Source organism: Petaurus breviceps, unplaced genomic scaffold, assembly GCF_028583685.1.
Source record: "Petaurus breviceps papuanus isolate PSGF00001 unplaced genomic scaffold, PetGlider_PUasm1.0 90491, whole genome shotgun sequence".
Taxonomy (NCBI): domain Eukaryota; kingdom Metazoa; phylum Chordata; class Mammalia; order Diprotodontia; family Petauridae; genus Petaurus; species Petaurus breviceps.
The window spans coordinates 1,959,070-1,979,242 of record NW_027187263.1 but is presented as its reverse complement, the minus strand read 5'-3'; positions in this window follow the sequence as shown (position 1 = coordinate 1,979,242).

Genomic DNA, 20,173 nt, shown 5'->3' with positions numbered 1-20,173 from the left:
TAACATGAACTATGTAGTGGCGAACACACTAATTTACCTCTTTGAGCTGTCCATATGTAGAGAATTAATCAAGGGAAAAGAGGAAACTTATCAAGGTGAAGAAGTTAAAGAAATAAGGCCATTGTATAGGACTTTGCTTGCATCTACAACCATCTTCTTATCTAGATTTCTATATCATCTAAATCTGTACACACACACCCATACACACACATATATGTACATTTACATACACATGAATATCACCTTATTGAGAATATTAAGGATATCTTTTTTTTTTTTTTTAAAGCAATCAGGGTTAGGTAACTTGCTCAAGGTTACATGGCCAGTTATTTCTGGGTGTGGTGCTGAGTATCTGAGCCCAGATTTGATCCAGGTCATCCCGACACTGGGGCCAGTGCTCTTACTCGCTGAGCCACCTGGCCTCCCCTAAGCAATTGGGGTTAAGTGACTTGCTCAAGGTTCCACGGCCAGGTGTTTCTGGGTGGGTGCTAAGTGTCAGAGCCCGGGATTCGATCCCAGGTCATCTCAACACTGGAGCCGGTGCTCTTACTCGCTGAGCCACCTGGCCGCCCCTGTATTAAGGATATCTTCTGGGATTGGATACTTGTTGACCCATTAATCCATTCATACCTCTCTGAGCATGAGTAATTGTTCTGGGGGGACTGGAGGAGCTGATGTATTTGGCTTAGGTTACTTTGAATCAGACTCACCCTTTTGTACTGGATTTATAAAGAAAATGGAAAAAAAATAAATGAAACATGAATCGGGAGGAGGGGAGATTGTACAAAGCCTCTCATCTACCCTCCTTACCCCCACCCCACCCCATCCCCTACTTTGAGATATACTAATTACATCTTTGGAGAAGTGGGGTAGAATCAAATTTCAGTCGCATGTGTTCTCACTCAGCCAAATGTATATACTTTCCATCCACTCAATGTAAGAGGTGGCAATGGTGGGATCTTTCAACTGTGTGTCCCCAGGAGAGGATGAAGCCACATGACACCAGCCTCCAAAATAGAAGAAATGAATTTCCTGGATAATGCCTGAGTTCCTGGGGAGTTCTTGGACCTTAGGGAGAGGAAGAGGAGGGAGTTCCTAGATGGCACCAACTTCTTATAAATAAGGCCAAGCATGTAGTCCCCTGAGTGAAAGCAGCAACAAGGGACTCATCCATAATACACAGGAGCAAAAGTATGGATTATGCCCTCCGCTCTTACTGTGATGTATTCAGACAGCACAGGGCCAATAAGAAGGAATTGGTTCTTGTTCATATTCATCTCATTTATTCAGGGAGTCTAAAGCCTGCTTTATACCTGGGTATACACCCTGGGATGAAGGTGAATTTCATCAGAGTGTTGGAGTTTGACTAAGGGTTGCATTAATGGCTTAAAGGATACTGCAAACCTTACATTTTGTTTTGTGTTTGAAATACAGACTATCCTGTATATGAGATGCATTATTATGTTTTTACATTAGAATTGGAGACCCTGTCACCCACATCTCTTTGGATCTAGACCAGAGCTTCTTAAACTTTTTCCACTCACAACCCCTTCAGTGCTTCTTAAACTGTGGGTCTCGACCCCATATCGACAGTGTCTGTAAACTGAGTTTCTCAGAGTAAACTCTGGGTAGGGGCAAAATGAGTCAAAAAGTTATGCCTTGGGGGCAGCTTCAAGAATGATGGTCTGTATAAACCCAGAGATCAGTGGACCATGGGTTGCAAATAGTGGGGATAATACCTGTATTACCTACATCATGAAGTTCTTATTAAAAAGCGCTTACAAACTACAAAATATAATTCAAATGTCAGCTGACATTATCTCAGGGGACTTAGTCCTGATGGCATGCCCTAGAGGTTGTACTTTGGTCTAAATCAAACCAAGGGGGATTCTGGTCTTTGAGTGATTGTAGAAGTTTTAGTTTACTTCCCTAGCTGCTTGGGTCTCATGGGACGTTTCAGAGCTTAGATTAAATTTGAGGTTGTCCCCAGGCATCTAGTCCACTTTGGGACTGCCTCAGAGTTTCTGAGAACATTCTAAATTGGCCTGCTTTATCGCCTAATCCCATATTCCTAAGGACGAGGCATCAACTGCACCAAGATGAAATGCTTGTGTTCACCCTCTTTTCTAAGGCACCAAGAGAAAATTCTCAATACCTTGAATTATTTTAACCTTTTCACTTCTTTAACTCTGATTTTCATATTTTGTGTCTATTCAAAAGGTACCTTAATGCAATTATAAGCAGAGGCCTACTTTTGCTCAGTAAGTTGGGTGTTAAGATAAAGTCCTGGTTAGAATTTCTGGCATGAATGTCAGTAATGCAAAGATGTTATAGATCAAGAAAAATGTCAGTATAGATATGGAGAAATTTTTCTGGTATTATATTATTTGATGGAGATCCCACAAAAATGCTTTTTTTTATCAACAGACTGATAAATTAGAGTAACAATATTTTAATATTAGTTGAAATTGGACAATTTTTCATATCCTTTACCCACATTCTGTCTTTTTGCTACTATCTTTACAGATGCAAGCAGAGGCCACAAAGGACTGAGAACTATTCTGCATTTTAAACTATTCCATGTTAGGGATGGAGTGAATTGGAATAAAAAAAAATTATATGTGAATTGAAGAAGAAAAAAATCATCCTTCATGGCCAACCACAATGAAAACACAAAAAAGAACAAATATGTGCTGCAAATGATTTTCCATAACTGGCCACATTTTTATAGTCTTACAGCCAATTGAGAGCTATAGAAACTTTAGGTTCTGTGTTTATTGATTATAAGAAAACATTTGAGTTGATGGAAGATAATTCAAAGTTTTCTTTGAAGCATTTTCACATGTAAATCCAAATTCTATATGCTTTGATAACATCTATGACTAAAGGGAAAACTTTGTTGGCAATATGACATTATGAAAGGCAAAAATCAGAGTAATGCATGTTTTCCACAGTCTTGTATTAGGTTCAAACAAAAGAATTTTATATTGATGGGGGATATTCTCCAGAGGCTGCTGTTCACAGGTTATATTTTATTCCCTTTAGCTCTGGAACACTACAAATCCTGTTCAGGTAAATATGCAGCACTGTGAAAGATCATGATCTAAGCATCTATACTAGAAAAACAGCGTGGATGAAAAACTGTACATTTTTCATATTACATCTGAATTGGCAGCCCAATGAATTTGTCCAATGGGACATATATCATTTTGAGTCACTGCAAATGGACACGCAGATGTTCACATCACTTTACTAGTGGATACTAGTGAATTTAGGGTTAAGATTTTTTTTTTCAAAAGGAGCTTGTTATGGTCCCTAATGAACACACATGCTACATGAAAGGACTAATATGTTAACCTGTTTTCTGCAAGCTCATCTCACTGTTCAGTTGAGTAACTGAGTATGTTACTGGAGGTCAGTTACATTTTTAACTTTTTAACTTGCTTCACCTACCTAGTTCTATGTTAGTATTATCATGTCTGTTGATAATGAGTAAGTGTATGCTGAAGTCAAGGGGACTTGATGGATAGATTTTGAGGCTGCCTGGCCCAGTGTAAGTTCTCTCCTACAAACTGAAGAAAGTTAACTCATCAGTATTCCCTGCTAGCCAGCCTGACCAAACTTTTACTGCCTCCAAACACCCCTGAGATATGCTTTTCCTTTGCAGTGAAAGATTGGCAAAGTGTGTGGATTAAAGTGAAACAGAGTTTACAATTACCCTCATTCACAAAAAGCCCTGGGAAAGCAGATTAAAGGCCACATCATTCCCTTTCCCCTTGCTCTTGTGGTCATTTTCGCTGATGTAAGCTATGCTCTATCCAGCGATCACAGTCATTTTCCTGCAAAGATTGATGACCGAATAGTCTGACTACCCTGGTGGTTATCCATCACACATGCCTATGGAGAATCAAGTTCTTGTCTCTCATCCAATTTTGGTAGCAATTAAGTTTGGGTTACTTCCAGGACCAGAGTCTTCTTAGGCCACCCACAGAGAATCAGGGCAGCTGAAAGGTTTCCTATTTGTTCTAGAATGTTGTTGTCTGCTCACCTACTGGGGTTCAAAGCTAAAAATGAAAGTGAGATTAAAAAGTTGAAAAAGTTAGAAGAGAAAATTTGAATGACTTTAGTATCTAAGGCCCAGGAGTCCTTTAAAGATTTCTTTGTAAGCATTGGGCAAACAGCTCACTCTCTTTGCCTTTGCTCAATGTATCAGCAGTAATATAGGTAGTCTTAGCATAGCTACTTAATTGCTGTGTGATCTTGAATGAGTCTAGGGCTCTGCAGTTTCTCTATCTCTAAAAATGAGGACAATGATACTTGCAAAGTCTAGCTCACAGGGTTATTATGAGGAAATATGTAGATGTACAATATAGAGAAAATTGTGAAATACTATATGCATGTGAATTCTTGTTGCTGTTGTTACTGTAATAAACTTAGGGACGTTCAATTATAGAACTACCTTTACATACAAGGTCTATTCTTTACCCCAATCCATGTACAAGTCTGCTTGAGTCCTTCACTATTGCTGCTCTTTCCCTCAGAGCACACTACCTGTATGGTAACCATTGCTGAAAAACCATCTGATGCCCACCCCCCATCCCATTTCCTTTACACCTTCTTTTTTGATAGATTCTTTCTCCTACATAGCCATGGGAGCCAACCAGTCTTCACTGGGGCTTCAGTCCTCAGACCCCACCATTTCCTGGTCTGGGCCCAGAGAAGTCTCACCCTTACAAAGGATTAGGGCTTATAGATTAGAAGAGTTAGGTGGATGTCTCTTGCTTCTTAGAGAGAAGCAATGGCTTAGAGGTACAGAATGAGACATATATTTTCAGACATGGTCAATGTGTTGATTTATTTTGCTCAATTATATTAATTTGTTACAAAAGAAAGCTTACAAGGTGGGGAGGTAAATTACTGAGTAGCAAAAGAGAGGAGCAAAAAAAGGAAAGAAAAGAACATAGTAGAGGATCTGAAAATGCACAGAATAAAACAAAACAGTTTTAGAAGTGGACATAAATAAATAGAGCAATTTCTTTGACTACCCTGTGAAATTTAAAACTACTACAGCATTTTGCTAAAAACAAACTACATAAAAGAAATTCATGATTTTATAGACAATACTCTCTTTGTATATTGAAATGTCTGTGACTATTGATGATTGTTAAATTTGTAACTAGAAATTTTTTAAAAGGGGTGGTTTAGGTGGTGCAGTGAATAGAGTCAGGAGGACCTGAATTCAAATCGGGCCTCAGACACTTGACACATTTACTAGCCGGGTGACTTTGGGCAAGTAACTTAACCCCAATTGCCCTCCAAAATGCAAAAAATAAAAATAAAAAAATAAAAGGGGTAGGAATGCAAGAAACAGGATTTAGATGTAGTCCTAGAGAAACCTAATAAATCTTTGATGTGACTTTTGGATTTAACTTGTATGCTTCTAGCTCTCTTTGAAGTTAAATATGTTGCCACAAAAGTCTACCTCTAATGCCTCATTATGACCCCAATGAAGATTACTTCTGAGTTCATGAAGGCTGTGCCATTGTAGTATAAGATGTAGAAGGTCCTACCAAATAGGAAAGGATTTGAGTATAGTCTTGGTAATGGACTGAACATCTGTCATCTGAGAGCTATCCTAGGTAAGTTTAGAGAAGTCATAACAAGTCTGGCTTTAGGATAAGGGATTTTTTTTTAAAAGAGCAACTGTTATAGATCCAGACCAGCTACTAACTTAGAGGAAACTGTTGTTCAATCTTTTCAGTTGTGTCTGAGTCTTCGTGACCCCCATTTGGGGTTTTCCTGGCAGAGATACTGGAGTGGTTTGCCATTTCCTTCTTTAGCTCATTTTATGGGTATGGAAACTGAGGCAAACAAAGTTAAGTGACTTGCTTGTGGTCATATAGCTTGTAAGAGTCTGAGGCCAGATTTGAACTCAGGAGGATGTCTCCTGATTACATACCCAGCACTCTATCCATTGTGTCTCCTAGCCGCCCTAAAAAGGAAAACCCACCTCTCCCTTGGGTCAGTTGAGAAAGTTTCTACACTGACAATGTCATAGAGACTTGAAATATTGATCTATGGAAGAATGGGTTAAATAAGTTCTTATGGGCCGGCTCTAAGAAACTAATCATTATTTCTAACTTTTTTTCCCTGTGGGAAAATGCCCTGGATTTAAAACAAGTGAAAAAAAATAAACATTGTGACACAAACCAACTTACCAGTTGTGTCTATACCAGATGATGTTCTATAGTGAGAAAACCAGGAATTTCTGGCATAAGTTCATAATTTTAAATTATAAGGACCTGAGAGATCATCTGGTCCAATGCCTTCATTTTACAGATGAGGGACAGTTAACACACTGGTGGTCAGAGTCAGAATCCAAAGATATATTGGCAGGCTGAGCACTGGGTCAAATATGGTAAGATGAAATCCATTGGGACAAATGTGAAGTCTTGAATTAGGATTCAAAAGATCAACTTTACAAGCATAGAATGTGGGTAGGCAGAGTCAGAAATTTGTCAGAAAAAGATTTGGGGGTTTTAGTGGACTGTGAATTCAATATATGAGTTGGTAGTTTGTGATGGAAACTAAAGAAGCTAATTTGGTTATAACCTATATTGAGAGGTATAGATTCTAGGAATGAGGAGATAATTTCTCTTAAATGTTGGCTCCAAGAAACGACCACAACAGATAATGAGAAGCTGAAGAGCATTCAGAGGAGGGAAACCAGGATGGTGAAGGGCTTTGAGTACATACACATAAGAAGTGGGTAAAGGAGTTGAGGATGTTTAAATCCAGGGAAGAGAAACCTCCAGGGATATACAATAACTGTTTAGGTATTTAAAGGGCTATTGTGGAGAAGAGGGATTGTATTTGTTTTGTTAGACCCTAGAGATTAGACCCACAACTGATGGGTGGGAGTTTCAAATGGCAACTTGCTTTTCAGGTGAGAAAAAATCCTAATGGTTAGTATTATCCAAAAATGGTATGGGGCTGCTTCTGGGGTGGGGGTGAAGGATTTCTCCTCATCTTGTTGTTGTTGAGTTGTTTTTTTTTTCAGTTGTGTCTGATACTTTGTGATCCCATGTAGGTTTTTCTTGGCAAAGAACTGGAGTTGTTTGCCATTTCCTTCTCCAGCTCATTTTACAAATGAGGAAACTGAGGTAAACAGGATTAGGTGACTTGCCTAGGGTCACACAGCTAGTAAGTGTCTGAGACTAGACTTGAACTCAGGAAGAAGAGTCTTCCTGACTCCAGGCTCAGCACTCTATCCACTGTACCACCTAGCTGCCCTTTCCCTCATTAGAGATCTTTAAACAGAAGCTAAATGACAATTTGTGAGGTATATTATAGTGGGGATTCCATTCTGAGTAGGTATTGGACCAGGTTGTACCTCAGGGCCCTTTAACTCTCAGTCTGATTCTGATACTGGCTGCAATCACAGCATAGCATTGCTTTACAGTTGACAGTGGAATGCTGTCATAACTGGAAATCCACAGGCTGCAGTTAACCTTAGAAAATTGCATTCCAAACTGTGGACAAATCAAATGATGTACTGTTTCTTAGAATTATTGTTCTTTGGAGCCCCATGACCTTTTACTCCTTCCTTCAACTTCTATGGATTGTCTGACAATATTTGCTGAGCCCAGCTCTTTATTCGACCGTGGCAGGATTTGAAGGAGGAGAGCAGATGGTGTTTTCTAGGTTACCAGAATTTGCTTTCTTCTGTGACACTCTACCTGATGATGACATAAGATTCTGATAGCTACTAGTAAAATATTATTGCACAATAAGCAAAAATTAATCTCTTTCTTTCACCAGTCCTGAGTGGGAACCTCTCATAACTAAGAATAACCATGCCTCCCTTGAGACAACTAGAGTTGTCTGCTACTACAAATGTTTCTACTATTTGTTCCATAGAGATGTTTTCAACCATCTAGGAGGTAATCAAGTCCCCTGAGGTCAAAGACTATGGTCTCTTATGTTTGTATCTCAGTAAATGCCTAACAGTTCACTACAAACTATAGGTACTTAATCAATGTTTGGTGATTGAATGAATTGAGTTATGAATGAATGATAACCTCCTTTGAGCTAGCCCAGCCTTCTTAACTGCATGACTTCAAAGTAAATGTGTATTTTAATTTTAAAAAGATATTGTAGAAGAAATACTCATTCATTTACGGGTTCAACTAGTTGCCTTTTTACGTCCCTTTTAATACCAAGACTCTAATTCTAGGGTATGCTATCATTCCAAGCAGATACATCATCAATTTGTAACATTTTCTTTTTATTTCAAGTAGATATTAAGTCCTTTGCTTTTATTTAGCATTTTCTAGAAAAAAATTTAAAGGTAAGGATATTCCCAAACTATCAAAGTTTTTATTAGATCATGATTTCTTTATAGTACAGCACTTCTCCCTAAACTCTGAGCACCTGCTTCGGTCATAAATGTGAAATCATTCATTCAAATATTTTTGCGTACTTACTCTGTACTTATAACTATACTTGCTGCTATGGAGGATTACAAAAGAAGTGTAAGAAATGACTCCTTCCTCAAGGAGGGTAAAATCTACTTGGGTGGACCAAGTAAACAAAAGCAAAGCAATCAGAGAGTGCATAGTGGTAATGACCAAGTGCAAAGGGTGTTCAGCGATGAGAGAAGTCACTGGGCTGGAGTAGTCAAAGAAGAATAATTGCTATTGAAGAATAAAAACATTTACCAGGATGTCAAAGCAGGTACAGCAGCTGGCAAGGTAGCAGACTAGGGGAAGTACGCACGAGACTGGTGATAGATCTTAGGAACAAAGGTGTGGGATCATACAGGAACACGCCGCATATAGAGGAACAGTGAAAAAAGATCGACTTGACAGGTCTGTATTGGGGAACAGTTAGGGAAAAAATTGAATGTATAGGGGATGGAGCATTTGTGGAGAGCTTTTGAAAGCCATCAAATATTTAAAGGGTAGTAGGGAGCCACTGTAGTTTCTTGAATCAAGAAGAGACATGGCAGAAGTACTTGAGGAAGATTAGTCTGACAGTAGCATGCAGGACTGCCTGGAGAGTGGAACAATTGGAGTTCTAGAGATCATTTCAATAATCTAAATATGAAGTAATTGGGGTCTAGACATGGTAGAAGTGAAAATGGAGGCTGATAGAAAGATCAGTCTGAAAAATCTGAGAAAGAGAAAACAACAAGACAATGACAGATAATACACCAAACCTCGTCTCAAGTTAGTTTTATTTAAGGTGATAATGGAAAACAATGATTTTCCTCCATTGTTGTTGTTGTTTATCCTTTATTCTCAAGAAGGACCAACAACATCAAGATGGTGATGCCTGGACTTTTTTTTTTTTTAAAGTAATCGGGGTTAAGTAACTTGCTCGAGGTTACACGGCCAGTTATTTCTGGGTGTGGTGCTAAGTATTGGAGCCTGGATTCGATCCCAGGTCATCCCGACTCTGGGGCTGGTGCTCTTATTCACTGCGCCACCTGGCCACCCCGATGTCTTGACTTTTGAATAAATTGAGTTTAAGTGAGGAAGAGCTGTGCAAGGACATCAGCCTCCTCAATTAACTCAACAGTGATAAACATATTGAAATAATCTAAATCTTGCTCTTTCAAAATCCTTTATTTTTTTAAAAAAATCCTTGTACTTTGAATTAACAACATCAATAAGATTTTGAGCTAAAAGGATCTTTAGAAGCCTCCTAATCTAATCCACTCATTTTGCAGATGAGGACACTGAGGCATAGAGTGATGATGGAAGTTGCCTATCATCACATAGATAGATCAGCCAGGATCTGTTTAGGTCTTCAAACTTTGAATCTATTGCCCATCCCAATGGCATTTATTAATAATTATTGAAAAGTGAATGAACTTCTTAAGGTATTTATACATCCAGGAAATAGCTTGCTCACCCATAGATGAAATAAATTTAAACTATTTTTTGTTTCTTTTCTTTCTTTCTTTTTTTTTTTGGAGGGGGGAAGGCAGGTCAATTGGGGTTAAGTGACTTGCCCAAGGTCACATGACTAATAAGTGTTAAGTGTCAGAGGCCAAATTTGAACTCAGGTCCTCCTGACTCCAGGGTTGGTGGTCTATTCATTGTGCCACTTAGCCACCCCAATTTAAACTATTTTAAGGTATCATATTTACAAGATACAGAGATACTTCAGATATTCATATCTCAGTTATGCTTTAGCTATTAAGCAATTCCCAAACTAAGAAAACAGAATATTTAGTCAAAGTTATTGTTAATCTTTCTAATTGTGTTAACATGTGGGTAAATTTTGAAAGCAATCATCAAGACTCCTTTTTTTTTTTTTAAAGCCCCATCCTGTTAGCCCTGCAGAATACCTGGTTCAACTGGGGGAGTACCATGAATTCTCATAAGTTCACCGGGAATGTCAAATGTTTTATATGTATTAATGTGTAAATATTTAAGAGCCTTCCTATCCGGGAACAACCATTTCCTCCCTGACTGCTTCTCCACCCAAGTCTATCCTTTCAAATTGGCAGCAGAGAATTTTTAGATGTATTTCTTATTATAGCATTACCACAACAAGCCCAAACATCTTCTTCTTTTCCTTCTCCTGCCATACAGACTCATAATGGAGCTCCTTATTAAATATACATGCAATCCCTTGTTGCATATAAATGTGCCTCATCAAAGAATCAGGGAGACCCTACAACTTGCCATCGATTGGTCATAAAGACAGTATAATATCTGAATGGTGTTCTCTCACTTTCTCCTTAAAGTAGACAACAAAGGAAAGAGCCATGTAACTTTACTAGCCAGGCTAAATAGTCCTAATATGGTTTCTTTATTATATATTTATTAGGCTGCTTTATTTTATAGCTACCAAACCACAAAAACAGAAATTTCTGCTTCACACATCCTGAAGTGGATTTACAGAGTCATAATTGTGGATCTTGACTTCATGGAATACTATAGGCTTTACTTTCTTTTTTGAACAAAATGCCCATCTGCTCAAGAAGTGTCAATGACTCCCTACTGCCCCTAGAATAAAAAAAAAAATCCTCCATTTGTCATTTAATGCCCTTCACAGTCTGGCTCCAACCCCATCACACACCCTACATTCCAGACAAGCTGACTACCTACTTGTTGTTCTCCATATACAAGATTCCATCTCCCATCCCCTGCCTTTGTGTGAATTGTCACCACAGTCCTAGAATGCTCTTTCTCCTCATTTCTTCTTCTTGTAATCTCTATCTCCCTACAAGGCATCTTTTAGGTGCTACCTCTAACAAGCAGCTTTTCAAGGCCTCTCCCTTGTCCTTTTAGGATTCCTTACCCCCTCTACCTGCCAAATTATTTCTTATTTGCTTTGTATATATTTTGTATTTATTTATCAGAGTATATATTATATTTCTCCCTCCACTAAACCTTAAGCTATCTGACATCAGGAACAGTGGTTTTTTTAAATTGTTAGTGTGTCTTTTAGTATCTCTAGTGTATCTTTTTTTATCTTTAGATTTTTTGTACACAGTAGGTACTTAATAAATATATGTTGAGTTGACTTAAAAATTGGTCACTTGAAATTTTTAGAGGAAGAAATTAAAGATATCTATAAGCATATGAAAAAATGCTCTAAATCACTATTGATCAGAGAAATGCATATTAAAACAACTCTTACATATCACATATCACCAGTCAAATTGGCTAACATGACAAAACAGGAAAATGGTAAATATTGGAGAAGATGTGAGAAAATTGGAACACTAATGCATTGTTGGTGGAGTTGTGAACTGATCCAACCATTCTGGAGAGCAATTTGGAACTATATTCAAAGGACTATAAAAATGTGCATACCCTTTGATCTAGGATTTCTAGGATTGTATACCAAAGAGATCATACAAGTGGGAAAAGGATCCGTATGTACAAAAATATTTATAGCAGCTCTTTTTGTGGTGACAAAGAAATGGAAATCGTGAGTATGCCCATAAACTGGGAAATGCCTAAACAAGTTGTGGTATATGAATATAATGGAATACTATCATGCTATAAGGAATGAGGAACAGATAGATTTCATAATAACCTGGAGAGACTTAGGTAAACTGATGCTGAGTAAGGGGAGCAGAACCAGGAGAACACTGTACACAATTAGATACATCGCATCTATGATGACTGACTTTGATAGACTGGGTTTATCTCAGCAATGCAAGGTTATAAGACTAATCCAAAGGACTCATAGTGGAAAAGGCTATCTACATCCAGAGAAATAGAGTCTGAATGCAGATTGGAGCAAACTGCTCTCTCTCTCTTTTTCTTTTCATTTTGTTTTGTTTCTTCTTCCTCATTATTCATTCCATTGGTTGTAATTCTTCTTTGCAACTTGACTAATGTTTAATGTGAAGGTATATGTAGAACTATATTGAATTTGCATGCTGCCATGACAGGGGAGAGTGGGGGAGAAAATTTGGAACTCAAAACATGTGGAACTGAATGATGTAAACTAATAGTAAATAAATTTTAAAAAAAAATTGATCACTCTTATTCTCTGAGGTTGAAATCAAGCAGTAGTGAAGCTCTTCCTAATAAAGTCCAATGAACCTCGAAAAGGAAATGAATCTTATATTTTTTTTAAAGCAATTCGGGTTAAGTAACTTGCTCAAGGTTACATGGTCAGTTATTTCTGGGTGTGGTGCTAAGTATCTGAGCCCCAATTTGATCCCCAGGTAATCCCAACACTGGAGCCAGTGCTCTTACTCGCTTTGCTACCTGGCCGCCCCTAATGAATCTGATATTTACTAGATCTTTTGGTGAAATAAAATAAGAGAGTCTTTTAAGAAATCTCACAGTAGATTCTTGACATCTCCCAGTAACTAACTCTCCATAACATTGGCTGCAGAAGACAAGGGCATTAGATGAAGGATCATGAGTGTTCCATGTGAAAAACAGAAGAAAGCATTTAAAAAATCACAATAACAATGAGTCAAAAAATAAATGTTCAGAAAGGGCAGTATATTGTTTTGTGTGTGTGTTCTCTTCCTCAGAAAATCCCCCCACCCCAATCCCCTAACTCCTTTGGGCCTCCAGATTGCATTGTTGTAAAACACACATGGATGGGTGGCTTAAACTGTGGTCTGCACACACTAGGTGAAATGTATCTATTGACTTACAAGCTGGATGCATGTGTCAAAATGCAATCCAGTATTTTTGTAATAATAGCTAGCAGTCATCGCTGTAAATTATTTATGGGGACTATTCAGTGCAAACAGGTTAGTGTACACATCCTCTTCAGCCTGACTGCCCTGGTTTTAGATCACTCAGACATTCAACTCCTCAGAGATCTGTTCTTATCACTGCAAACCCTAAAAAGGTACCCAAACTGCAGACATTTCAGCAACTCAAAGCAGCCCCAGCCATTTGCTCAAGTTCCTCCTCAAGGTTCAGTGAGTAAACATCTCCCTCCCACCCACCCTGGCCCTAGCGATGTAAGTTAATATCAGACATGAAGGAAGATCGATCTTGGGAGCAGAGACGCGACAGTCCTCTCCCTGCTTTGTGCAGACACATGGAAGAAGGACGTAGTAAAGGCCACCAGTGATCTTTACACGAACTGACATTTCACTAATGCTATGTTTCTGAAGCTGGGAAAAAGCCAGCTAGCCAATGAAGACTTCTGCTTAGACTCGAATAAGTGTGGTGTTCTATTCCAAAGCTGAGCATGGAGTTTCCATCCTCTGCCCCGAACTCCTCCAGCTGTGGTCATTACCAGTACCTTTTCAGAAATCAATTTTAAACAGGTAGACCTCTCTTCAGTGTCACAGAGATGGCATGAAAGGTTAGAGCATCTTTTAAATTTCAAGAATTAAATTTACAGGGGGAGGGAGAGAGAAATCTCTTAATATTTTAGGAAAGCTATTTTGCCTTCCTGTCCAACAAGTATCTAATGAAATGTGGACCTCAGATGCCCTGGGTCTGATAACTATCCATTTCATTGTATTTTCATCATCCTTCAAGATGAAAAGATAGTGGATAGATTATTTTTTCTTAGCACTTATTATGGGAGGGCTGTTTTGTTATGACTGATCAGAGCTTTTATTTGTAGTGTTAAAACAGAAGCTGGGTCAAGCTATTTGTTCACCAATTTATAAAGAGAATAGAAGAAATGCAGGAAAAACTACCAGTGTAAAACCTGAAAACATGATGAAAAATGGAGTGAGAGAATATATCAGAACTCTGAGTTCTAGTTCACTTTTCTTAATGTCCACAAAACCACAGTTTCTTCATTTGCAAAATGGGAGAGGCCTATCCCAAATCACCTTACTGGGATATAGTGAACCATAGATAATAAAAATTAGATACACCTCTAAAGTCTATTCTCAATAGTGATAGCATACATCTATTTATATGTCATAAACAAGCCCATTACATATGGAATATCATCTGGTAAGCATATCAGACCTAGGAGGTAGTCTAAACTATTTTATATTATTCCACATTTTATGGTTGATGAAAGTGAGGTGTGTGAATTAAGTGACTTGTCCATGGTCATATAGCCAGAAAGCACTACAGTCAGACCATGAACCAGCTTCTCTGATTCTATGTCTAAAATCCTCCTCTAAGATTACAAATCCAGTGCTAGAATGGACCTCAAAAGGTAATCTATTCTAAACCTGTCATTTTTTTGAAGAAACTGAGGCTGAAGCATATCAAGTAAGTTGTCCAAGGTTAGAAAAGTAGTACATATCACAGGTAGGATTTGAACCCAGGGCAACCAATTTCTGAACCAATGTTCTTTCTGCCACGTTGCCTAACTATTTCCATGCTAAATAAGAGTAAAACTGCTGTGATCCCAGGGATTGTCTTTACTAACATAGTTTGAAATTGAAACTGTCTTTTCCCAGATGTTAACTGCTCCATGAAGATTCCCTTGATACTCCAAGATAGACACACAACCTCTCTTCCTTCTCAGTTTTCATTTACCTTTGTGCTTTTATTATAGTACTTATCACATTCTACAACATAGCAGTTATTGATGCATAAAATTCTTTACTAGTTTATAAATCCTGGAGGTGAGGAACCATGTCTTATTTGTAGGATAATAAAAGCCTAGGGTATATTTAAAGCTGGAAGGAGATTTAGAGGTCATCTACTCCAACGATCTCATTTTATAGATTGAAAACCTGGGATTCACAGGTATAAAGAGACCAGTCCAAGGTCATATAAGTAGTATATACAAAGGCAAGATTTAAATCTAGGTCTATGACTTCAGATCCAGAATTCTTTCCACAATATCATGAATTTTTCTATCCTCCATTTACCTTAGCATAGTGCTTTACCGATCGTGGTGATAGTGGTTGTGGTTAGTTGTTTTTCAGTCATATCTGACTCTGTGATCCCTTTTGGGGTTTTCTTAGCAAAGATACTGGAGTGGTTTTCTGTTTCCTTCTTTAGCTCACTTTACAGGTGAGGAAACTGAGGCAAACAGGATTAATGACTTGTCCAGGGTAACACAGCTAGTAAGTGTCTGAGGCCAGACTTGAACTCAGAAAGATGTCTTCCTGACTCCAGGCTCAGCACTCTATCCACTGTACTACTTAGCTGCCTCTTTGCCTCATTTACTGACAGCAGAAATATAATAAATATTTGTTGAATGATAAAAAGAAAGAAATCAGAGCAGGGTTTTTTAAAAGTTTGTTTCCCCTCTTCCATGAAGCCTTTGCTGACTGCCTTAGCTGCCACTAATCTCTGCCATTTCTAAAGTCCCATAGCACATATAATCAGTACCACACAATGGAGCACTTAAGATGAGAGTTAATTTTTCTCTAATTGTTCCATGTGGGTTACTCCTCTCTGTTTTCTCTTCCAGGACAGAGATCGACGGTGACATGCACTCTTCTCTATCTCGGTGCCAAGCATGTCATAGCTACTCAAAAAAATCCCCGCAATATTTGAGTAACAGATTATAGGATGAAGAGGGGGGAGTGTTTAGGGGACTTAGAAGGTGATGAAGGCAGAAATTACACTCTTGTTCTAGATCATTTTGCTTCCCAAAGCAATGATTATGTATTTGAAAATCAAGCTATAACTTTATCAATCAAATAACAAATTGTTCATGTTTTATCCAGTGAGGACCAGAAATGTTTTATAATATCTTTGAGGGGTACCTTCTCAGGTGCAAAAGCTACACATTTCCTATGGTAGGATACAACCAACACATGGACATAAAGATCCACTTTCCATAACATTTAAGAGTACAAGATCTAAATAATTACTAGCAGAAACTGTGACGTTTTTGGTTCTGTTCCACGATCAATAGGCTTTTTAGAAAGGTAAAACCTTCAGAATCTTCTGGAATTTGTCATTGATAAATGTACCTGTCCTTTTGTAGCTTAAAATTTTATAGCTATGCCCCTAGAAAATAGTGCCACACCCCTTCCATCCTTCCCTAAAAAAATTGTCTCTCATTTTTTTAGGGAAAAAACTTTTATTCTAAGGATGCCAGAAAATCAGCTTTTGACATACAAGCACCCCCTCCCCAAATAAAATGTTGTCATCACTCTCAGAGAGGAAGTCCCTTCACAGCATCACAAGACCAAAGAAAACCTATTAAAGAGACCCCAAGTGAATGGAATGGTATAATGCTGGCACAGTTAAGACTATGCACCTGGTGACTCAGAAGTCGGTGGCCATTAAAATTAGTTTTTACCTGGATTAGGCTTAGGTTTGTGAAAATGGTTTCCATGCCTCAGGAAAGGGAAGTTTGGGGGGCAATGCAGATCAAACAGAGAGCTGATCAAAGATGAAATGTCCACATATAGAGGCTCTAGGTGATTAAGCTCATAAAGACTCATGAACAGACTAAGCTTTATGGTCACTATTTCAGGCAGATATTGAAATGAAAAACATGTTAGTCATTATTTGTGAACAAAGAGTGCTGCATCTAACCATAATCAAGGCTTAATCTTGGATGATTGAGAAAAATAAAAACAGGGCAACTTATCTTTCCAGTCTATGAAGAGTTTATACTAACAAACAATTTGTGCCACATCAAATTACGCAAAGCTCTTCAAAATAATGTTTATTTGGCACAGGAGCTCCGTAAGCTCCCTGTGTGACTGGCCAATAATGCCATCCTATTAGAAATCACAACCCTGGAGTGTCCGGCCTGTTACAGTGAAGCCATGTTGTTTTTTCCACTGTTCTAGGAACTGAGCTTAGAAAAGTTATCTGGGCTAGTAGTTGGAAAATGAGTTGGATATGTTGTTGCTATGGTGACTCATCTGGAAATATTCTGACAGCTGTGCGATAATGGAAAGAGCACTGGGCATGAAGCAAGAAGATTTGTGTTCAAATTTCAGTTCTGTCACTGTGAAAAATGGGCAAAATATTGTACATAAAATGCTTCTAATTATTAAGTGCCATAAGTATAAACTTTATTACAAGTTTTTCATAGAATGAAACATGTCAGGTTTCCTTTGGGATATTCACAATCTGAATAAGGATTCATCTGGAAGATTGCCTTCAGTTCTGAGGGATTATATTTTAAGAATTATATTGATAAACTGGAGAATATTCAAGGCAGGACATCCTGGACAATGATGGACCTGGGCTTATCCTCATACTTAAAAAAGGCTTCATTTGGCATTGTTCCATAATGCTATCTTTCTATGTCTCTCCTCCCTTTCACAGTCAAACTCTTAGCAGAAGCCATTTACACTCATTGCCTGAAGTTATTCTATCATTCCTTGAATGAAACATCATCATTTAACTGAAACTTCTCTTAGCTGCTAATTTCAATGTCTTTTTTCTCAATCTTCATCCTTCTTGACTTTTCCCCAGCATTGGACACTGGTGACCACATCTTCTTCCTAGATAATCTTTCTCCCTGAGTTTCATGACACTGCTTTCTCTTGGTTCTCTTCTGACCTATTAAGTCATTTCCTAGTCACCTTTACTGGATCACCATTCATCTTCCACACCTTGACTGTGGGTATTTTCCAAAGGCTCTGTCCTGTGTCCTCTTTTTGTACCCTCTCTCCATACCTTTTCTCTTGATGTTCTCATCAGCTCCCAGACATCTAAGTATTATTTCATGCAGATGACTCTCAGATCTATATAACTAGCACTGGTCTTTCTTCTGAGAAAAGCCCAGGAGACAAAAAGGTGCCTAGAATGCACCCTGATTCTGTACTGTCCCAGTAGGCGATCTTGGCCATTTCAAATACCTACAAGACAAAATCAACACTCCTCCTCTGCATATTTCACAGAAATGTTGTGAGTATTGATCCTCCTTCGAAGTATTTGAGAGGAAAAAAATCTCCATAAAACATAAAAAATCTAGGCTCTTTTAAATGACTTTGAATGCCTTTGAAATGATGTGGTGCAACTGGAGTCAGAAAATCCAAATCCAAGTTTGAATATTTTATTAGCTGTGTGATGTTGGGCAAGTAATTTTACTTCCCTTTATCTGTTTGGTCATCTGTTAACCAGTGATAATAATACTTATGTTGCTATTTTCTCTGGGATGTGAGGAGATGGATTTTTAAACCTTAAAATGCTATATAAATGTGAATTCTTGTTATTATGACAAGGATGGAACCTAGGTCCATTATCTCATTTGTTCAGAGAACAACCAATAAAGGAATTCCCTGTACCAGTACAGATGATCACCAACTCTCTATCATAAAAGTATTCAAGAGTTACTTGTGACATTGAGAAGTTAAGCGACTTGCCCAGGTTCACACAGCCATTGTGTCAGAGATAAAACTTGAATCCTGGTTTTCTGGGGCCAACAGTCCACTGACTGATATTTATATCTGGTAGTATTTGATAACTTGCTTGAGATTCTAAAGATTACTACATCATCCTGCACTTCAATCATTATTTAGCATTTATTATTGATGATGATTACAGCATAGGCTCTACTATCTTGATAAATTCTTGATCAGGTACTATACACAAAAGTACTGGTGATATATTCTAAGTTCATAGATGGGATAAAATTAAAGCATAACTTACTCATTGAAACTTAAAAACAAACAAGCCAAAAACTACATGATATCAAAACCATGCAACTCTACTAGTGTATTTTCAATTAAAGATATTTATTTACTCAGGATTCTTGAAGAAAGCCTGGATTATAACAAGGCTTCAAAATGGATCAAAGGATTAACTACTGGTGCCTTTATGTCCTCAGTGAGAAAAAAAGATGGAAAGTATGTTCATTAATTCCTCAGACAGACAGTCTCTGAGATGTAGAAGCCAGAGTTTACAGATGTGTCTCAGCAATACATGATAAGGGAAATTTAAAATTCTATGCTATGTTACCCAACAATGTCTCTCTTTCATGGTTGTTTCCCCCTTTGGTCTCAACACATGGTTTCATCTAAATGTGGACATTATATAACTCACAGTCTTAGAGAGTTGTCTCAGTCACTGATCGGTTAAGTGATTTGTCCATGGACACAGTCAGCAAATGTCTTGGGTAGGCTTAGAACCCAGCTCTTCCTGACTCCAAGGCTCTCTCTCCTTCCTCCTCTCCCCACCTCTCTCTCCCTCCCCCCTCTCTTTCCCTCTCTTCCCCTACCCTCTCTTTCCCTCTCTCTCTCCCCCCTTGTTAGACCACCTCCCCATGCTTCCTCTCTCCCTAAAAGAATGCAGACTGAACCTATGATTTCATGTGTATATGGAACTCTCTCTATCAATGTAGGTCACATTTTCACCACGATTTATGATCTTAAAGAGTTGCCTGGGGGTGCTGAAAAGTTCAATGATTTACTCAGGGTTATATAGCTAATTTGTGTTGGAGTCAGAGCTTGATCCTAGATCTTCTATACTTTAAGACCAGGTGTCCCTCCATTGTGCAGCACTTCCTCCCTGAGAACATAACATATTGTATATAGCTAGGTGGTGCAGTAGAGCACCTGGCTCTTATGTATATTTACATAATATTAGAATACTTTTTATAAGCTCATAAAATATGCCATATTCTAGGCATTCTGAGAGCACCACATCACCCCACCTCCACTCCAACAATGGAAGTTTTAGGACTATGGGGCAGTCAGGTGGTGCAGTGAGTAAGAGCACCGGCCCCAGAGTCGGAAGACCTGGTATCTGTTCCAGTCTCAGATACTTCACACCCACACACCCACCCACACACACACACACACACACACACACACACACACACACACACACAC